The sequence below is a fragment of the Cyprinus carpio genome, chromosome A8, assembly GCF_018340385.1.
Source record: "Cyprinus carpio isolate SPL01 chromosome A8, ASM1834038v1, whole genome shotgun sequence".
Taxonomy (NCBI): Eukaryota; Metazoa; Chordata; class Actinopteri; order Cypriniformes; family Cyprinidae; genus Cyprinus; species Cyprinus carpio.
Window position 1 is genome coordinate 25,148,535 of NC_056579.1, and position 18,093 is coordinate 25,166,627.

At 39.2% G+C, this 18,093-nt stretch overlaps 1 protein-coding gene across 1 annotated transcript in view; it reads left to right on the plus strand.

Moving 5' to 3' along the window:
* The window catches only part of LOC109051650 (ERC protein 2), an 84,992-nt gene extending 69,725 nt beyond the window's left edge, over window positions 1-15,267 (plus strand). The window contains exon 10 of the mRNA XM_042762932.1: window positions 14,833-15,267. The gene's annotated coding sequence lies outside the window, so the exon portion shown is untranslated. The remainder of the gene's footprint in view (window positions 1-14,832) is intronic.
* The last annotated feature ends 2,826 nt before the right edge of the window (window positions 15,268-18,093 follow it).

The window sequence follows — 18,093 nt, forward strand, 5'->3', positions numbered from 1 at the left end:
TCAACTATGGAAGTGGCAACTTTCATTTGTGAAACAACATTACCCAGAGAGACAGGATCAAGTAAGCTAAAATTTGAGAAAAAAGTGCCGGAAAAATAGGGATACTAGGAGCAGAAGCAGACGCAACAGATGTAATGGATTTGCGTGCATTAGTAATTTTGGAACTAAAATGATCAAGAAATCCATTACAAAGCTGATCTGAGGCAGGTACATTGGAGGAGCTGTTACCTTTGAACAGTTTGTTAATGGTATGAAACAATTTTTTTGGGTTATTCTGATTATTACCAATTATCTGAGAGAAATACTGAGATCTGACAGACACAATCTCTGCCTTATATTCAAGTAAGTGGTCTTTCCAAGCTTGATAATGAACATTCAGGCCAGAGGTACGCCACTTATGCTCCAGCTTACGACCCGCTGCCTTCCTAGAGCGCAGCTCACAGTTATACCAGGGAGCAGATCGTATATAGGCCACAGACCAGGATTTTATCGGTGCAAATAAGTCCAAACCAGACAAAAGAACAGTATTTAACAGAGAGATGTTGACCTCCAGAGGGTCTGATAAAGAAAGGCCACTTAAGGGGGATTAGATAAGTGTTTAGAAGTGATGTGTTTAAATGGATTTGGTATTGTAATGATTTACAGTACGGAAAGGGTAAATGTTAGTATGCGACAGTTCCATACTAAAAAGAATAGCAAAATGGTCAGATCAATCCTAAATCCGTGACAGAAAACTGCGATAAGAATAATCCATGAGAGATAACCAGATCTAAGGTGTGCCCCTTAATATGTGTGGAGCAATCCACATGTTGCTTCGAATCAAAACATTCCAATAAAGACACAAGGTCCTTAGTCATTACAGAGTCTTTTTTATCCATGTGGATGTTAAAGTCCCCTAGGATAAGAGTTCTTTCAAACTTAAGACACAACATAGACAGAAAATCAGCAAACTCAGTTAAAAAGTGTTCAGCAGTCTTAGGAGATATCTTCTAGAAGGCATCACAAAAAACTAAATGTTTGCATGTAAAGTTCAAACTAATCAGCTTCAATTATTGGCCTAGGTTTTGTGTGTTGTGGAAATTAGAATTTATCTAGACAGGCTTCAGAATACGTATTCAGTAACTAAAAAGTGTACAAATATATTTAGATTGTATTGCTTACAATAATTTCAGATTTCCTTTTCATGGTCAAAAGAAAAATCACAATACTGCAAACACACATGCTCACTCGCACACGTTCTAAAAAGTACCAAAAAGGTATGGCCTTACAATAATTTCAGATTTCCTTTTCATGGTCCAAAAGAAAAATCACACATTTTACATTTCTGACCCGAATTTTAGCTAATACACCCATGCTCACGCCTCGCTACAACTGGGCGGGGGCACACATGCTCACTCGCACACGTTCTCTTTTCTTGCTTCCTTTACATCTCTCTCTCTCTCTCTCTCTCTCTCTCTCTGTGCATGTTGCATGCTGGGAGCGAGTGGACGGAGTTTGGTGTGGGTGTGAGTGGCTCTGAGTTTGAGTGGATTTTTTTCTTCCTTACCTGTTTTTTCTAAATTTGTTTTGTTTTTGGCGGTAGAGTTGTTTAGGCTGACTTCGGTCAGTGAGAGCAAGAATGGAGACAGACACGGTTGATTTCTCGCTTCTGACCATCAGGCATGGCTGTAAATGCATGCCTGATGTGTCCGTATCAGTGGAAGATTGTCTGATGGCCGTGAGTGCTGTAGTTGGCAGCATTAACATCAGGTCTGCTTCTCACATAAATAAGGCCATAGTTATTTTTTTAGGCGAAAGTCAAATGGCAGATGGGTTGATTGAGAGTGGATTAATAATTAGGGATACGTTTGTGCCCGTTTTGCCTCTGTCAAGCCCAGAGAAGATAATTTTGTCAAACGTGCATCCATTTGTAAAAAATAAAAAGTTGGAGAAAATACTAAGGAGATTTGGTAAATTAGTAAATCCAATTAAGTTAATTTCGCTTGGGTGTAAAAATCCTGAACTAAAGCATGTAGTGTCTTTTCGGCATCAAGTTTTCATGATTCTGAACGCTTAGAGTGAGCCTCTAAATTTGTCATTGAAATTAGCAATTGAGAACAAAGATTACACCGTCTTTATCAGTTCAGAATCTATTAAATGTTTTATTTTAGACAGACTTGCCCAAATCGTAATGCTGTTAATGAGGAATTGGCGGTCGATGTGGAGGGTAATAGGGCAAGATACTCTGATACTACTGAGGACGTTGTGCCGCTACAACTCTCGCAGGCCGGGGTACAATCTGCACTAAGTAGCTCACATAAAAAGAGACTGGTGCCGGCTAACCTGAGCAATGATAGGGACTGCGAAGATTTGTGTGCTGAAGATGACGAGACGGATGCGGTACATGCGTTGGAAGGTAGAAATAAATTATATTCAGTTCAACAGATCAGTAGCTTTCTTGACAAAATGAAAGGGCTTTGTAAGCCTAATATTGAGCTGTTTTTCCCGGATCTAAAGTTGTTTTTGGTTTCTTGTACTGTGGCTATTAGGAAGGCTACCTTTGACGAGCTTGACAGACCAAAACGATATCGGCTTAAGAAACTTCTGTGTAGTGTAAGAAGTATGTTGCACTCACAAGGTAAAAGTTGAGATTGGCTTGGCTGTATGTGATATGTTTTTGTATTTATTATTGAGTTATTTTTATTTTTTCATGGCACCTTTGAGATTTGGAACTTTAAATATCAACGGGTGTCGTGATGTTATGAAAAGGTGTTGTTTATTTTATTATGTTATGATAAATAAGTTTAGTGTAGTATTTCTTCAAGAGACGCTGAAGAGACGTTCAGATTTAGAAAATCAAGTACAATGGCAAAGTGAATGGAAGGGGCAGGCCATGCTAAGTCATGGTTCTAACGTCAGTGCCGGTGTTGCGATCCTTTTCGGGCCTGAATAAGGAAATACCTGTAAGTGTTTTTGAATTAGTTCCGGGTCAAATGTTGCGTGTTGATGTTACTATTCACGGCAGTAATTTTTCACTTTTTAATATTTATGCTCCAAATAATGGTTCAGAACGAATTAGCTTTTTTCAGAAAACTTATAGTTCCTCTAAGTGACATTTCTCATGATAGGATGATTGTTCTGGCTGGGAATTTTAATTGTACCATAGATCACACACTAGATAGGAACCATGAAGAAACTTTGATAACTTATCATCACCTTGTGGATATTTGGAGAGAAACTTTCCCTCAAACTAAACAATATATTAGGGTTAAAGTTAATTCTAATATGGTATCTGGAGCCAGGCTTGATAGACTTTATGTGCAGGAAAATGCCAGAGCTAAATTTTTTTATGGTTGTATTTCTCCTACTCCTTTATCTGATCACTTTTATATGTCTGTTGCACAGAGCACTGCTAAGCACTTTATTTGGAAATTTAGCAGTAAACTTTTACGAGATCACAATTTTGTGCACTCTTTTACACTTTTTTTTGGGGGGGGGGGGGGGGGAGTTGGAGAGAGAGAAAATTGCTTTATAAGTCCTTAAGTCAGTAGTGGGACATTGGCAAGGTGCAAGTTAAACTTTTTTGCCAGAGTTATACTGCCTACAATAAAAGCATCCTGGAGAGTAAGATGAGATGGTTTGAGTTTGAATTTGTTATTATTGATGTTGATGTTGATAGTGCTGATGCTGCTGAAGTTTTGGAATGGAACAAGTTTCTTTTACGGAATCTTTTTGAAGAAAGGGCCCAAGAGGCGCTTATCCGTGCTAAGTTCCTATTTTTTTTTCTTTTAACATAGTTGATCATGCTTCTTTATTTTTATTTTTTGATATGGAGATTGGTATTTGGAAGAATTTGTGTTTTTTTAATTTGATAGATGGGAGAGAAGTGACTGATGATTGTGGAATTATTTCCTATGCACTGCCCTTTTATGAAGATCTTTATAAAGCTGAAATGGCTGACTTTTTACTCCAGTACTTACTTCGTCATGCAGAAGAGGAGAAACATATGCTTGATCAACCTTTGACCTTTGATGAATTTACTGTAGCTGTTAATGAACTTTCTCCAGGCAAATCTCCAGGACTAGATGGGCTAAATGCAGAATTTTATAAGCAGTTTTGGCCAGTCGATGGAAAAGACTTGTTTTTGGTCTTCTTGGAGTGTTTGGAAAAAAGGCACACTTCCGTTGAGCCTTCGGAGAGCTATGATAACCTTATTACCTAAGAAGGGTGACCTTGGAGACATTAAAAACTGGCGCTCTGTGCCTTTGCTTGGTGTTGACTATAAGATACTTTTTTAAAGTTTTAACTAATAGAATTAAATGTTGTATGGCTTCAGTCAATCATGCAGATCGATCTTACTGTGTTTCTGGTCGGTCAATTTTTAACAATCTTTTTTTGATTCGAGATTTGATTTCTTATGCCAAAGTACATGAAATTGATGCGGGTTTTACTTCTCTGGATCAGGAAAAAGCCTTTGACCTTTGGTTGATCATGGCTTTCTTTTTAAGTGTTTTTAAGTTTTTGGGTTTGGTCGATCCTTTATTTCTTATGTAAAGTTGTACACTGACGTGTACAGCATGTTGAAAATAAATGGAACTCTTACAAGGCCTTTTTTAGCTGGCAGAGGCATACGGCAAGGTTGTGGTCTTTCAGGTATTGTATATGCTATAATTATTGAACTACTGCTGGTAGATTTGAGATGACAGCTAAGTGGGATTTCAACAACTTGCCCTGTAGTGGGGTAGTAACAGTCAGACTTAGTGCATATACTGATGATGTCACAGTGGTGATAAGGTCATATGATATAAGAAACTTAATATCATCCCTTGAGGTTTATCAGAAGGCCTCTTCCTCTAGAATAAACTGGCTGAAGAGTGCAACTTTTCTGTTGGGTGATTGGGAAGATGGAGGCCCTCCAAAACTTCCACAGTACTGCTCTTGGAGCTTTGAGGGGTTTAAAATGTTGGGAGTGTTTCTGGGGGTGGATCATTATATGTTGAAAAACTGGGAAGGTATTTTTGATAATGTTTCAGGTCGTTTACAGAGGTGGAGGTGTATTCTTCACCTCCACCTCTGTAATTAATAAAGAGTGCTTATAATTAATAAGTTAGCTGCATCTATGTTATGGCACCGTTTTAATGTACTTGATCCACCAAACGATTTAATGCAACAGTTACAAAAGGTTTTCACTGATTTTTTTCTGGGATGGTAATCATTGACTCCCTTCTGCAATACTTTACTTACCCGTTAATGAAGGAGGCCAAGGACTAATTGACATGAAAGCTAAATTTAAATCACTGAGATTAAAAGTTGTTCAGAGGAATGATTGCACAGTTCAAAGATCTTCTTTTAAACCAAAATCATATTTTATGCCTCCAGTTTCGAATGTGACTTTGACTGCTTTTATAAAAAAGGTGGATTATGATATTGAAAGATTATTCTTATCATCAAATCAAAAAAGTAGGGAAAACTTGACTAAAGCCCAAAAATCTGCTATCGATCATTTAACAAAGAATGAGTCTATAATAATAAAACCTGCTGATAAAGGAGGAGCAGTTGTAATAATGGACAGAGATAAATATGTTGAAGAAGCCTTACGACAATTTAACAATCAAGATTACTATCAACGGCTGTGGTTCAATCCGATGGACAACATAAGAGATGAAGTAAAAGTTCTGTTGCTTACGGCGAGGGATACTGGGTGGATTTCAAAACAGGAGCGTGATTTTCTCTTATGTCAACATCCTAGAATACCCACCTTCTATATGCTCCCAAAGATCCACAAGTCTCTCGAATCTCCTCCTGGCAGGCCCCATCATATCGTCCAATGGTTCTCTCACAGAGCCAGCTTAGCAATTTATAGACTTTCACATTAAGCCATTGGCTCAACAACTTCCTTCCTATATACAGGATACTACTCATGTGTTGAAGGTCTTAAGCGATATGAGAATTCCAGATAACTGTTTCTTAGTCGCATTGGATGTGGAATCACTCTATACCAACATTGCTCATAACGATGGACTAAAAGCTTTACAACATTTCCTGACGAATAGACCTATAGACTCTTTGCCTCCTTCCGAGTTCATCAATAAGCTCACTGAATGGACACTTAAAAATAATGTTTTCCTTTTCCAAGGCCTATTGTATGTTCAGGTTTGGGGCACTGCGATGGGTGCATGTTTTGCCCCTAACTATGCTAACCTTTTTTTAGGTTTGTGGGAGAAGGATTGTGTCTATTTAAACAGTTACAGTGATAAGATAAAATGGTGGGGGAGGTACATTGATGATATTCTTCTGATTTGGGGTGGTTCTTATGATGAACTGTTACAATTTTATGATCACTTGAACAATAATGATAGGAATATAAAATTGTGCATGGAACATTCCAAAACGGCTATTAACTTTTTAGATCTAACCATTTCTATTGGCAAAGATGGGAAACTCCATACTACTGTATATCGTAAAACAACAGATAGGAACACTATGTTGAAAGCAGATAGTTTCCTTCAAAATTGGCTAAAAAATAATATACCTTTTGGCCAGTTCCAACGTCTTAGACGGATTTGTGATACCGATAATGAATATGAAGTGCAAGCTAAAATCATGTCCAAACGATTTTTAGAAAGGGGCTATCAAACAGAAATTGTACAAAATGCTTACAAGAAAGTCCAGTGCATTTCTAGACTGGATTTTTTTAGGAATATTATGAGGAGATTATGTTAAGATAGTCAGGAGTATTTTGTGACAGAATATAGCTCTTTAGCCAATCCCATAAAAAGGATTATACACTCAAATTGGAATCTTATAAAGAGTGATCCGGTTCTTAGAGAAGTGTTTTCTGCATCTCCTAAAATTAGTTTCAAGAGGGCTCCAACTCTACGAGATAGGCTAGTATCTAGTCATCTTCCTGCTAAAAAACAGACCACTTGGCTTAATAGACAATTGAAAGGTACTTATAAATGTGGGTCTTGTAACCATTGTTCTAATATTAAAGAATGCAAAGAATTCTGTAATTTCAAGACAGATAAGAGGTATAACATTAAGACATTCATTAATTGCAATACCACTTTTGTGGTATACAGGTTATCATGCAAATGTGGATGCTTTTATGTAGGCCGGACCAAGAGACGTCTCAAAGACGTCTCAAAGACATAAAAATGCCATTAGAAAAGCTAATTTAGATTACCCTATGGCAAAACATTTTCAAAATGTGCACAATAGTAATCCAGAAGGCCTAATGGTTGAGGGTTTAGAAATGATCAAAAAGAGCATTCGGGGTGGTGACCAATTAAAATTACTTCTACAGAGAGAAACATTTTATATATATGAGTTACAGGCCACAGTATACCCTGGTTTGAATGAAGAAATAGATTTCAGTCCCTTTTTGTGATACGCCTTTGTTGCTATGTAACTGAATTTATAGAAAAAATACAAACCGACCGTGAGAATTTGATATAGAATGGCGTCTTTCGATGAACGTATGCGCCTTAACCTCCTAGTGGACCTTCTCTGTATGTGCATCTAATTTGTCATTCAGGTGTTTCCAATCATATAAGAGTAAATTGTTTGATTGTAATACATACCCTGAAGAAGGCTGTTTGTGCTCAGAATGTTTGGTTTGTTTCTCTTTGTTCTCTCTTTGATATGCACTTGTTTTTTGATGTCTTTGCATAATTGGTCTTTTATACGTGATGTTCAATTTTATGCTTCTGTTTTAGATTCTTGGACTGTTTTGAGGAAGTCCAGACAAGAGTTTGACCATTTTGGTTTGAATCAACCACTGTTTTATAATTATTTTCTAGGTGACAGTGATTGTAAGTCTAACACCATTGTGGAAAAATTCACTGATAAAGGTCTGACTGAAGTTGTACATTTAATTGATGTTACCTCTAGGAAATGGATATCTTCAGAAAAAATTTGTGGTCAGCTAGGGTTTAGATCAGTAAGGATAGTGGAGCAGTTTATTGTAGGGTTGAAAGTTGCATTTCCTTCTCAGTTGCTCCAGTCAGTTAATTGTTTTCTGTCTGGTGGACCTATACAATGTTCTTTTCCCAAGTTATTTGTGTCTCCAAGAATTTGTATAGAAGATGACCAAGAAGGGAAGATATTGAAATTTAAAGGTTTAAAAGAGCTTAATTTTGAGACTATTGGAAAAAGAGAGTGTTATCAGATATGTATAAAGTCAGATTGTTGTAATGATTTTAAGCATAGGTGTGATACAAAATGGAGAAAATATCTTATGATTCCTGATAATGTTGCTCCTTGTTGGCTCTTATATAAAAGTCCCCTTTAAATTTTTCCCCTTTTCAAAATTTTCTGGAGACTTACAGTGGAGAACATTGCATTGTGTGCTGGCCACAAATAAGTTTGTTTGTAAGTTTAATGTGAATGTTTCACCTCTTTGTAATTTTTGCTTTGCATCAGAGTCTGTGTAACGGTCTGCCTTATGGGCCAAATTAGATTAATTTAAAATGGGGTCACATCAAACTGTGTGAGGGCTTTGAGTGTTTAAAAAGATGGGACAGACAACAAGGTTAAAAGTGAAAAACAAATATGTATTTACAATGTTCACAAGGGACTTAAAACACCACAATAAAACTAGAAATCCTAGGCTGTTAAAAGCATAGAGTCTTTCCTTTCCATACCCTTAAAACAGTCCTTAAGAATTCCAGCATGCTGTAAGTGCAAATATGAATGTGAGAAGTGTCCACTGGTGTATATACAATCCAAAGAAGGTGATAATCCAATAAAGTGCAGTTCTGGAATGGTAAGTCCACAAAAGTAACTCCTCATCCAGCTTTTGGTCAAAGACCCTGATTGTTTGTCATGCTGCCTCCTTTATACTGTTCAGTTCCTATTTCCTGTCATGTGATCAGTCACATGACAGGCAGACCCAGACTCATTTAAAGACATACACACCTTAAAATGGTTAAGAGTAATAAAATGGCTAAGACAACATGAAAACCTATTAAAACTCAAATATACATAAAATCATTAAAATATATTGAGCAGGTTAAAACGTGTGTCCTGTGTGACAGTGTCACAACTGTTTTTGATGTTTTTATTGAATGTTCTAGATTGATACCACTGTTTGCTTTATTGGAAAGAATACTTGGAAATCACGCTGCGTCCTCTAGAGGGCGTTATGGGAATCCCTTCAGCATGACCGGTGTCTGAAGCATGAATGAAAAAAAAGTGACGTGACATACAGCCAAGTATGGTGACCCATACTCAGAATTCGTGCTCTGCATTTAACCCATCCAAAGTGCACACACACAGCAGTGAACACATACGCACCGTGAACACACACCCGGAGCAGTGGGCAGCCATTTATGCTGCGGCACCCGGGGAGCAGTTGGGTGTTTGGTGCCTTTCTCAAGGGCACCTCAGTCGTGGTATTGCTGGCCCGAGACTTGAACCCACAACCTTAGGGTTAGGAGTCAAACTCTCTAACCATTAGGCCACGACTTCCCCAAAAAAGACAATGAACTTGACATTGGCAGGCAGAAGTAAGCAAATGAGTGACTGCAGGTATAAAAGGGCACTTGTAGAACACGTCATCCTCTTTTTTTGTCTTCAAGCCTTGTGTATGAAGTACATGAATTTGACTCACAAGAGAGAAGGATGCGCTCACTGTTTGCATTCGCAGGACTACTAGAACAGAGGTCTGTACTCGAGTTTTTGCCAGCGTTTGCATGAGCGCGTTCGGCTCTCGGGAGAGTTAAACAAGCTTAATGCGATGCATGTAGTACGGTGTTGTTTTCTGTTCTTGCCTGATTCTATGAGGGCCTCCTCTGAGTATATTGAACAGGTACGTGTATTTATGTAAGCTCTCGAAAGCTGCGATGCTGAGCACGAAGGCGATAGAGCTGTGGATTTAGCGCCTCTCACCCACGTTTTGGGTCTCGTGGCTGCCGAGGCAGTTAATCAGGCCGATCGCGGGGATTGTAGGTGGGGCATGGGAGGAATCTGACAAGGAGTGCTTTCTCTTACAGCTCTGTGGCTTTTTAGGTTTCTATGTTAGTTTGAAAGATTAGGAGAACTGTGTTCGATAATGTGGGATATCTACATCATTGGTGAAGGAGGCTCCTGACTTGGTGTAGTAGTGAGTTGTTAGGCTCTTGTTAAAAGAAAAATATGAGCCTCCTCTGAGCCTCCTCATCCTCTCAGCCCAGGTACGTGTATTTATGTCAGCATGGTTTAAAGAAAGCTGCTATGCTGAGCACTCTGCTCCCTAGTATTATTGTGTTGCAGTTATTTCAGGTTGTGAGGCTCTCTGTGAGCCTCCCTGATCAGCTGTTTTTGAGCCTGGTAGCTCCCCTACCTTTGAGGGTCGCTATGCTGAAATCACAGTTCCTAGTGCTCTTTCAATAGAGCTCTGTGGCTGTTAGGTTGTAGGCTCTTGTGGGCCTCCTTGATGAATCACTCTCAGGTCGAGCTTTCGAGCACTCCCCTCACCTGAGGGCCTTTGTTCTGATTGCAACACTCAGGAGCATGGTAATACTCCTAGCTTAGTACTCTAGCGTTGGAGTTATGCAGTGTACCTCCACTCCCTAGAGCTCAGCTTAGACAATACTATTAGTATAGGCTCTATCGTGAGCCTCACTACTGTGTTTAATGTTGAGTGTAGTCAGGTCTCCTCTCATTTTAGAGAGTCGTTATGCTAAGACCTCCACTCTTAAGAGCTCCTCAACTAGATTGAGTGTTGTTAGGCTTCCTCTTGCTAAAGAGAGTCATTCTGCTGAAGCCTCCGCTCTCCATAGCTCCGCTTAAACAGTACTATTGGTATGTAGGCTCCTTTTTTGTTAGCCTCGGTAACTGTCTTTAGCGCTGAGTGTTGTCAGGCCTCCTCTCGCTCTAGAGGGTTGTTGCTCTGAGACCTCCACTCTTAAGAGTTTCTCTAATAGGGTTGAGTGTTAGGCTTCCTCTCATTTAAGAGAGTCATCCTGCTGAAGCCTCCGATCTTCAGAGTGCCATCTTTGGCAGTGATATGAGTTTGTAGGCTCTTTCTTTGAGCCTCACTAACTGCCTCGGACGTTGAGTGTAGCTAGGTCTTCTCCCTTTTAAGGGGGTCATCATGCTGAGATCACCACTCTTAAAAGCTCCCCTGCCAGGGTTGAGCGTTGTTAGGTTTCCTCTCATTTTAGAGAGTTGTCCTTTTGAAGCCTCCACTCCCCAGAGCTCTGCTTAGGCAGTAATATGAGCGTAGGCTCATTCTACTTTAAGCCTCACTAACTGCCTGTGATGCTGAGTGTGGTTAGGTCTCCTCTCGGTTTAGAGAGTCATTGTGTTGAGGCCTCTGCTCTTCAAAACTCCACTTAGGCAGTGTTTATGGTATGTAGGCTCCTTTTTTGGGAGCCTCGCTAACTGTCTCTAGTGCTGAGTGTAGTCAGGTATCCTCTCGGTCTAGAGAGTCATCAAGCTGAGGCCTCCACTCTTAAGAGCTTCTCTATTAAGGTTTGAGTGTAGGCTTCCTCTCGTTTGAGAGAGTCATCCTGCTGAAGCCTCTGCTCTTCAGAGCTCCATCATGGGCAGTGATATGAGTTTGTAGGCACTTTCTTGAGCCTCGCTAACTGCCTTTGGTGCTGAGTGTAGCCAGGTCTCATCTCACTTTAGAGAGTCGTTATGCTGAGACCTCCACTCTTAAGAGCTCCCCTACCAGGGTTGAGTGTGGTAGGCAATCTGCTGAAGCCTCCACTCCCCAGAGCTAATGCTTGGGGAGTTAAGTAAACACGTTTGACTCTGTGTACTTTCTGAAATCCACATAGTGGTAAATGTGCACGTTGAACACTTTTGCACTTTCTATAATCCACGTAAGAGGTAAGTGTGCACACTAGCTCTTTTGCACACTTTCTAAAATCCACATAAGTGGTCAGTGAGTGCGTACACAAGACTCTACTCACTTTCTGGAATCCTGTACGGTAAGGGTTACGCGTATTAGCTTCGTTCCCTTTCACTGAGTTGGTTAGACCCCGGTACCTTGGGTTCCACTCAACCAGTGTGTCTCTACCAACACACTTTGAAACATCGCTCCCCTCAGCATTGAGGTTTATGGTGAGCAGGGTGCTTCCTTTCGGGCACTTGAGTTCTCTCCCCTTCTGATGGGTTGAAATTCCTCTCTCCGTGGGCGACTCCTGTTGGCTTCCTCTCTGTTGGGAGAGTCATTCTGCTGAAGCCTCTGCTCTCCAGAGCTCTGCTTAGACAGTACTAAAGAATGTAGGCTCCTTTTTTATGAGCCTTGCTAACTGTCTTTAGCGCTGAGTGTAGTCAGTTCTCCTCTCATTCTAGAGAGTCATCATGCTGAGGCCTCCACTCTTAAGAGCTTTTCTATAGGGTTGGGTGTAGGCTTCCTCTCATTTTAGAGAGTCATCCTGCTGAAGCCTCCGCTCCCCAGAGCTCCGCTTAGGCAGTAGGTGAGTTGTAGGCTCATTCTATTTGAGCCTCACTACCTGCCTCTGGCTTGGAGTGTAGCTAGGTTTCCTCTTGGTTTAGAGAGTCGTTATGCTGAGACCTCCACTTTTAGAGCTCCAGACTATGGCGGGTGAGTTAGTCTATGATGATTGGAGCTTGAGCCTGCTGTAAAGCCTAGCGGTTTTGCTAGCAGAGATGCTGTTCCTTAACCCTCTGGAGTCTAAGGGTATTTTTGGGGCCTGGAGAAGTTTTGTCATGCCCTGACATTTGTGCTTTTTTCAGTTTCTTATAAATATCCAAATGGCTAAAGTCTAATCTCACTGTAATCAGCACAAACTGGGCTATAATAATATGTGAGCAGCATGTATGTACATTATTGTGTTTTTTGAGAAAAAAAAATGTTATGCGTGGTTAGTGGAAAACTAAAAATGTTAAATCACTTGAATAAGGCAATAAAACACATACAGAACATTGGTTCCCGGGACTTTTGAGAACTGGAGCTTGTAGCCTAGAATTTTCTTTTCTAAATGTAAATTTTCTTTTCATATGCGAGTAGGCGTCAACTATCATGAATTCACACCTGAGAAGACAAAGGCCTGCATAATGAGCTGCATAATGAGCCATTCAGTCAGCTGTGACACTGAGAGGGATGAGTTACGAGAAAGAATTTGAGTACAAAATAAATGTATATAATTTTATGTTTGTAGTTTATTTAGAATGTCTTGACTTGGGGAAACAGTTACCTGGGCACTCATACCTCAGCATGGCGGCGTTGGTATACTGTTCCCATAGCGCCCTCTAGAGGACACAACGTGGCATTCCCTTTCGAAAGGGAACATCTCAGGTTACGCATGTAACCATGGTTCCCTGAGAATAGGGAACAAGATGCTGTGTCCCTGTTCCATGCTTCGGTATCATGCCTGTGTCTCCACAGACAAAAAATAGTATGATGTGTTCTACAGGTGCCCTTTTATACCTGCAGTCGCTCATTTGCTTACATTATAGGCTTCCGCCTGCCAATCTCAAGTTCATTGTCGTTTTTACATTCATGCTTCAGACACCAGTCACGCTGAAGGTGTTCCCATAGTGCCCTCTAGAGGACACAGAATCTTGTTCCCTATTCTTAGGGAACCATGGTTACATGCGTAACCTGAGACACTTCTCTTTAATAAGGCTTTTTTTTTTTTATTTATGAATGCAAGTATTCTATAGAACACAGATTGAAGTGTACTTTGGCAAATTTTACAGTTGGTCAAGCCAAATTAACCATTTGGAAAACCCATAGAATGGCTTCTGAAGGGCATAATGAAGATGTATTGAAATATTTAACTGCTTTGGTTGAGTCTAGAATTAGGATGGAATATAAGTTTTATCAAACCACATGCAATTTACTGCATTTAAATGGTGTGTAAATGAAGGTTTATTTATATTTTGTGAAGAGGGGATTATATCACTTAATTGGTGATGTGATCTGTTTTATGTGGTTTGTGGTATTATATGTCGTATTCTGAGGCTTTATTGGTATTAAAAGTGTTTTAAAAGTCAAAGTCTCTCTTTCTCTCTCTCTCTTGCATACAGTACCTTGTTACTCCAATTAACTCTAGATAGCAGCATAAGCCTCTTAAATGATGCTTTCACAATAGTAAAGAAAGGCTTCAGCTGCCCCAAAGTAAGACACACCTATCTAACAGCTTGTGCCAGTGTAACTCTTCAAAAACAGCTCTTTAGTTCACCCCAAATGAAAATGCTGTTATCATTTACTCACCCTCAAGTTGTTCCAAATCTGTATGAGTTTATTTATTTTTCTGCTGAACACAAAAGAAGATGTTTTGAAGAAAGTGGGAAACCAAACAGTTGATGATAACCATTGAGTTCCACAGTATTTGTTACCTTACTATAGAAGGCAATGGTTGCCAGCAAATGTTTGGTTACCAGCATTCTTCAAAATATCTTCTTTTGTACTCAGCAAAAAAAAAAAAAAAAAAAAAAAAAATCTTACAGGTTTGAAATGACATCAGGGAGAGTAAATGATAACATTATTTTCATTTTTAATTGAACTATCCCTTTAACCCATTTTGTGTCTGTGTTGTTAGTAGATTACCTGCACCTGTTATCATCGGATCTCCTTGTTTGTGCCACTCTTGGCACAGTAGATTGTGTTGGTCATTATGGAAATGATCTGGTTGCATCTGTGTTTCATTTGCACATTGTCAGTAGATCACCTGCAGAATGTTCCACTCCCGTTTGGGCTTTATGGGATTGTGATCTTACTCTTAGTTGGCCTGTTTATTAAATATGGGCCTTGATCTGTGGTGAAAGAAAGGAGTTCCACTCACAAGAGAAGCCAAGCCCCTTGTCTCCTCTAATCCTAGCATTGTAGCTGACTGACACTGTTGTTTATTACAATAAACTTAAAATAAACCTTTGTCTATTTCCTGTTAGAAACCAGGGCATCCCAGGTGGAGGATGGATCAGAGACACTGGACCCATGCCTTATAGCAATTGACCAGCCATAAAACCAGGCGGAGGCCTCCTTAAGTGCTAGCTGAGTTAATCAATTCCTTCTGAGAATTTAGAAAGAAGGGGTGCACCTGAACACAGAGGAGCATCTAGATCAACAGGGGAAGAAGAGGGCTGCTTCCAGAGCTGTTCACTTTGCCTAGAGTCTAGAGATGCATGTGCAGTTATAGCAGTGAACTCCCCATGCTGGAATGAAGAACACTGAGCACCATTCTCTGCTCAGGGTTTGACTAAATGTGTGGGTTTGACTATCTTTAATGGGACTGTGTTTCTTTGATGCACATTGAGTGTAGATTATGCAGTGCCGTGCACAGAACCCCAGTTTAAACTGTGTTCCGAAGATGAACGGAGGTCTTACGGGTTTGGAATGACATGAGAGTGAGTAATTAATGACATAATTGTAATATTTGGGTGAACTTACCCTTTAAAACTCTAGCAGAGGTTTTGTCAGAGCGTTGCCATTGTGCGCAAGTGAGAAATGTTAAATAAAGCAACATGGTAAAAAGATGAAAATGACTTGATTTACCTTCAATTCCTTTTACATTCTCCAAGGTATTAACATTAAAAATTTTCATAACTCCATGTAGGATGTTTCTGTACATAAATGTAAGCACTGTGGCAGTAGTAATGCAATATTTAGAAAATGTACTCTTGTACTCTTGATACTCAAGTACTTTTAAAAACAAGTACTTCGGTACTTTTACTTAATGTACTGCAAAGTGTTTTGATGTTTAATTGTCTTTTCTTTTCATAAGCCTATGTATTTAAAGGGTTTGCCCAAGCATGAAAATGTATTGAAAATGTGCTCACCCTCAGGCCATCCAAGCAGAAGATGAGATTGTTTCTTCATTGGAACAGATCTGGAGAAATTCCATCATTTGCTTACCTGTAGATCTTCTGCAGTGAATGGGTGCAAACAAAATGAGAGTCCAAACAGCTGATAAAAACAAGAAGTATTTTGTTTATTTTATAATGTTTATTGATGGACTGGAATCATGTGGATTACTTGTAGGTTACTGTGATGTTTTTATCAACTGTTTGCACTCTCTGACGACACCCATTTACTTATTTTTAGAAATCTGTTCTGGTGAAGAAACAAACGGTCCCACTTTATATTAGGTGTCTTTAATTACTATGTACTTACATCAAAAGTGATGAATTGTTTGGTACCTAGTATTTATTGTTTTCATGTTGTATTGCAAATCACATTTGCTGCTATTAAGGTGGAATACAGGTAAGGTTAGGGACAAGTTAGGTTGTAGGGTTAGGTTTAAAGGGGGGTTAACATGTAGGGATAGGGTCAACAGTGTGTAATTATACATGTAATTACAGATATTAATTACAGATGTAATTACAGGAAGGATTTTTTGTTTGTTTGTTTGTTTTTTTAATGTAAATGTAAAAATGTGCAATGTGCAATGTAAAAAAAAAAAAAAATCATTTAATCATTTAAATGTAAGTGCATAGTAGTTAAAGACACTTAAAGGGTACACAACATACACAGTTTAACCTAATCTCATGTTAATCTTGAGTACCTATAGAGTAGTACTGCATCCTTCATATCTCCAAAAAGTCTTTAGTTTTTATCATATTTATAAAAGAAAAATACAGTTTTCCAATTCTCTCCTGAAAAAGCCGAGCCCCTGGAGGCGTGCCGTCACTGAAATGACGAGAACACACAAACACACTTGCTACACTCCGTTGCTGGCCCGGAAAAATAAACTGCATACACTGTTCGTGCAACGCTGGGTTCTTTGGGAAGCTGAACATGGTAAACTTTCCCTCACATCCAACACACTTATTTGGAGACATTCTCGAACAAATCATATGCAGTGCTGCCGAGGATTTCCTGATGAAGCACTTTGATGAGCGGCGGTCTCGCTCTCCTCTTGTTGACGTGTGCGCGGGCGCGCTTTTCAGAGAGAAATGCTCATATAAGGAGTTCCACCATCACCTACGTCATTAGATCCACGATCGAAAAAGAACAACCGAAACTTTTACCAACCCAGAAGGAAGATTTTCGGCACAGAAATTTTCCGTCATTCGTCCAAATTATTTTTTAAAACTTTGGCCATGTTTAGCATGAGAATCCATCTCTTTAACACTGTGAACAACTCTGAATACACGAAACACCATTGTAGCCCCCCTTTAATATAAAGTGGGTCCAAACAAACTCAACTACATATTGGATGGCCTGAGTGTGAGTACATTTTCAGCACATTTAACTTGCAAGCTAGTTTCAGGGGAGGATGGGGGATTGTTGAATGTGATGTCTGGGGTGGTATGGAAGCAGCTATATGTTTTGGTAAATGGTAAGGTGTTTCTAAACTGTTCCTAATTAAACAAACCTAATTGAACTCATCAGCCTGTTAGTAAGGATTTCAAGACCAGAAATAAATGGGTCATATAAGGGAGAATATTTACCATTGGCGTGCATCTAGGAACAGGGTTGGGAAACACTGAGGTAAGCTATATCAAATTACATACATCCAAGGTATATATTTTGCATGTGAGTAATGACTATACATCTACAACCCCTTTATATATTCAATCGACCTGTCACTTGTAGTCCCCTTGTGTGAAATAAAATAGATATTACTATATTTGTTTATGGTGGTGTGTCATACTGTCTTGCAAAAAGACTAAACTTGAATAAAGTTGTTCTGCCTCAGGTAATTTCACTTTGACATGTTTCCTTTGTCTCTAAGGTTTATAGCAGTATAAAATTATTTGAGAGGTCTTGTCATTTTTCAGCTCCTAATTAATACTGTTGTTTATAAAACAAGTTGATTATTGATACTGCACTCACATTTTTTTGATGGATGATTTTGACCTTTAGCCCCCTCCCTTAGGGATTAACCTCTGACCTTTTAATGATCTCCAGATGTGCTATGCCATCTGTTTTGTAATATAGATGGATTACCGAGGTTGACCTGCGACCTCCAGGCTGAAATATGAGATTGTTTAAATTGGCCTTTAATGATGTCCAGATGTGCTATGTCATCTATCTTTAATATATTTGGATTACAGTGATTAACCTGCACTGAAAAAAAAATGATTTGTTGTCTGAACAACCATTACTTATGAAGTAAATATATTAAACACAAAAAACGTAGTATTTATAACTTTTCAATGTCTACTTAACATACAGTATATAGTGTGTGTAATGCAAAAATATGTTAC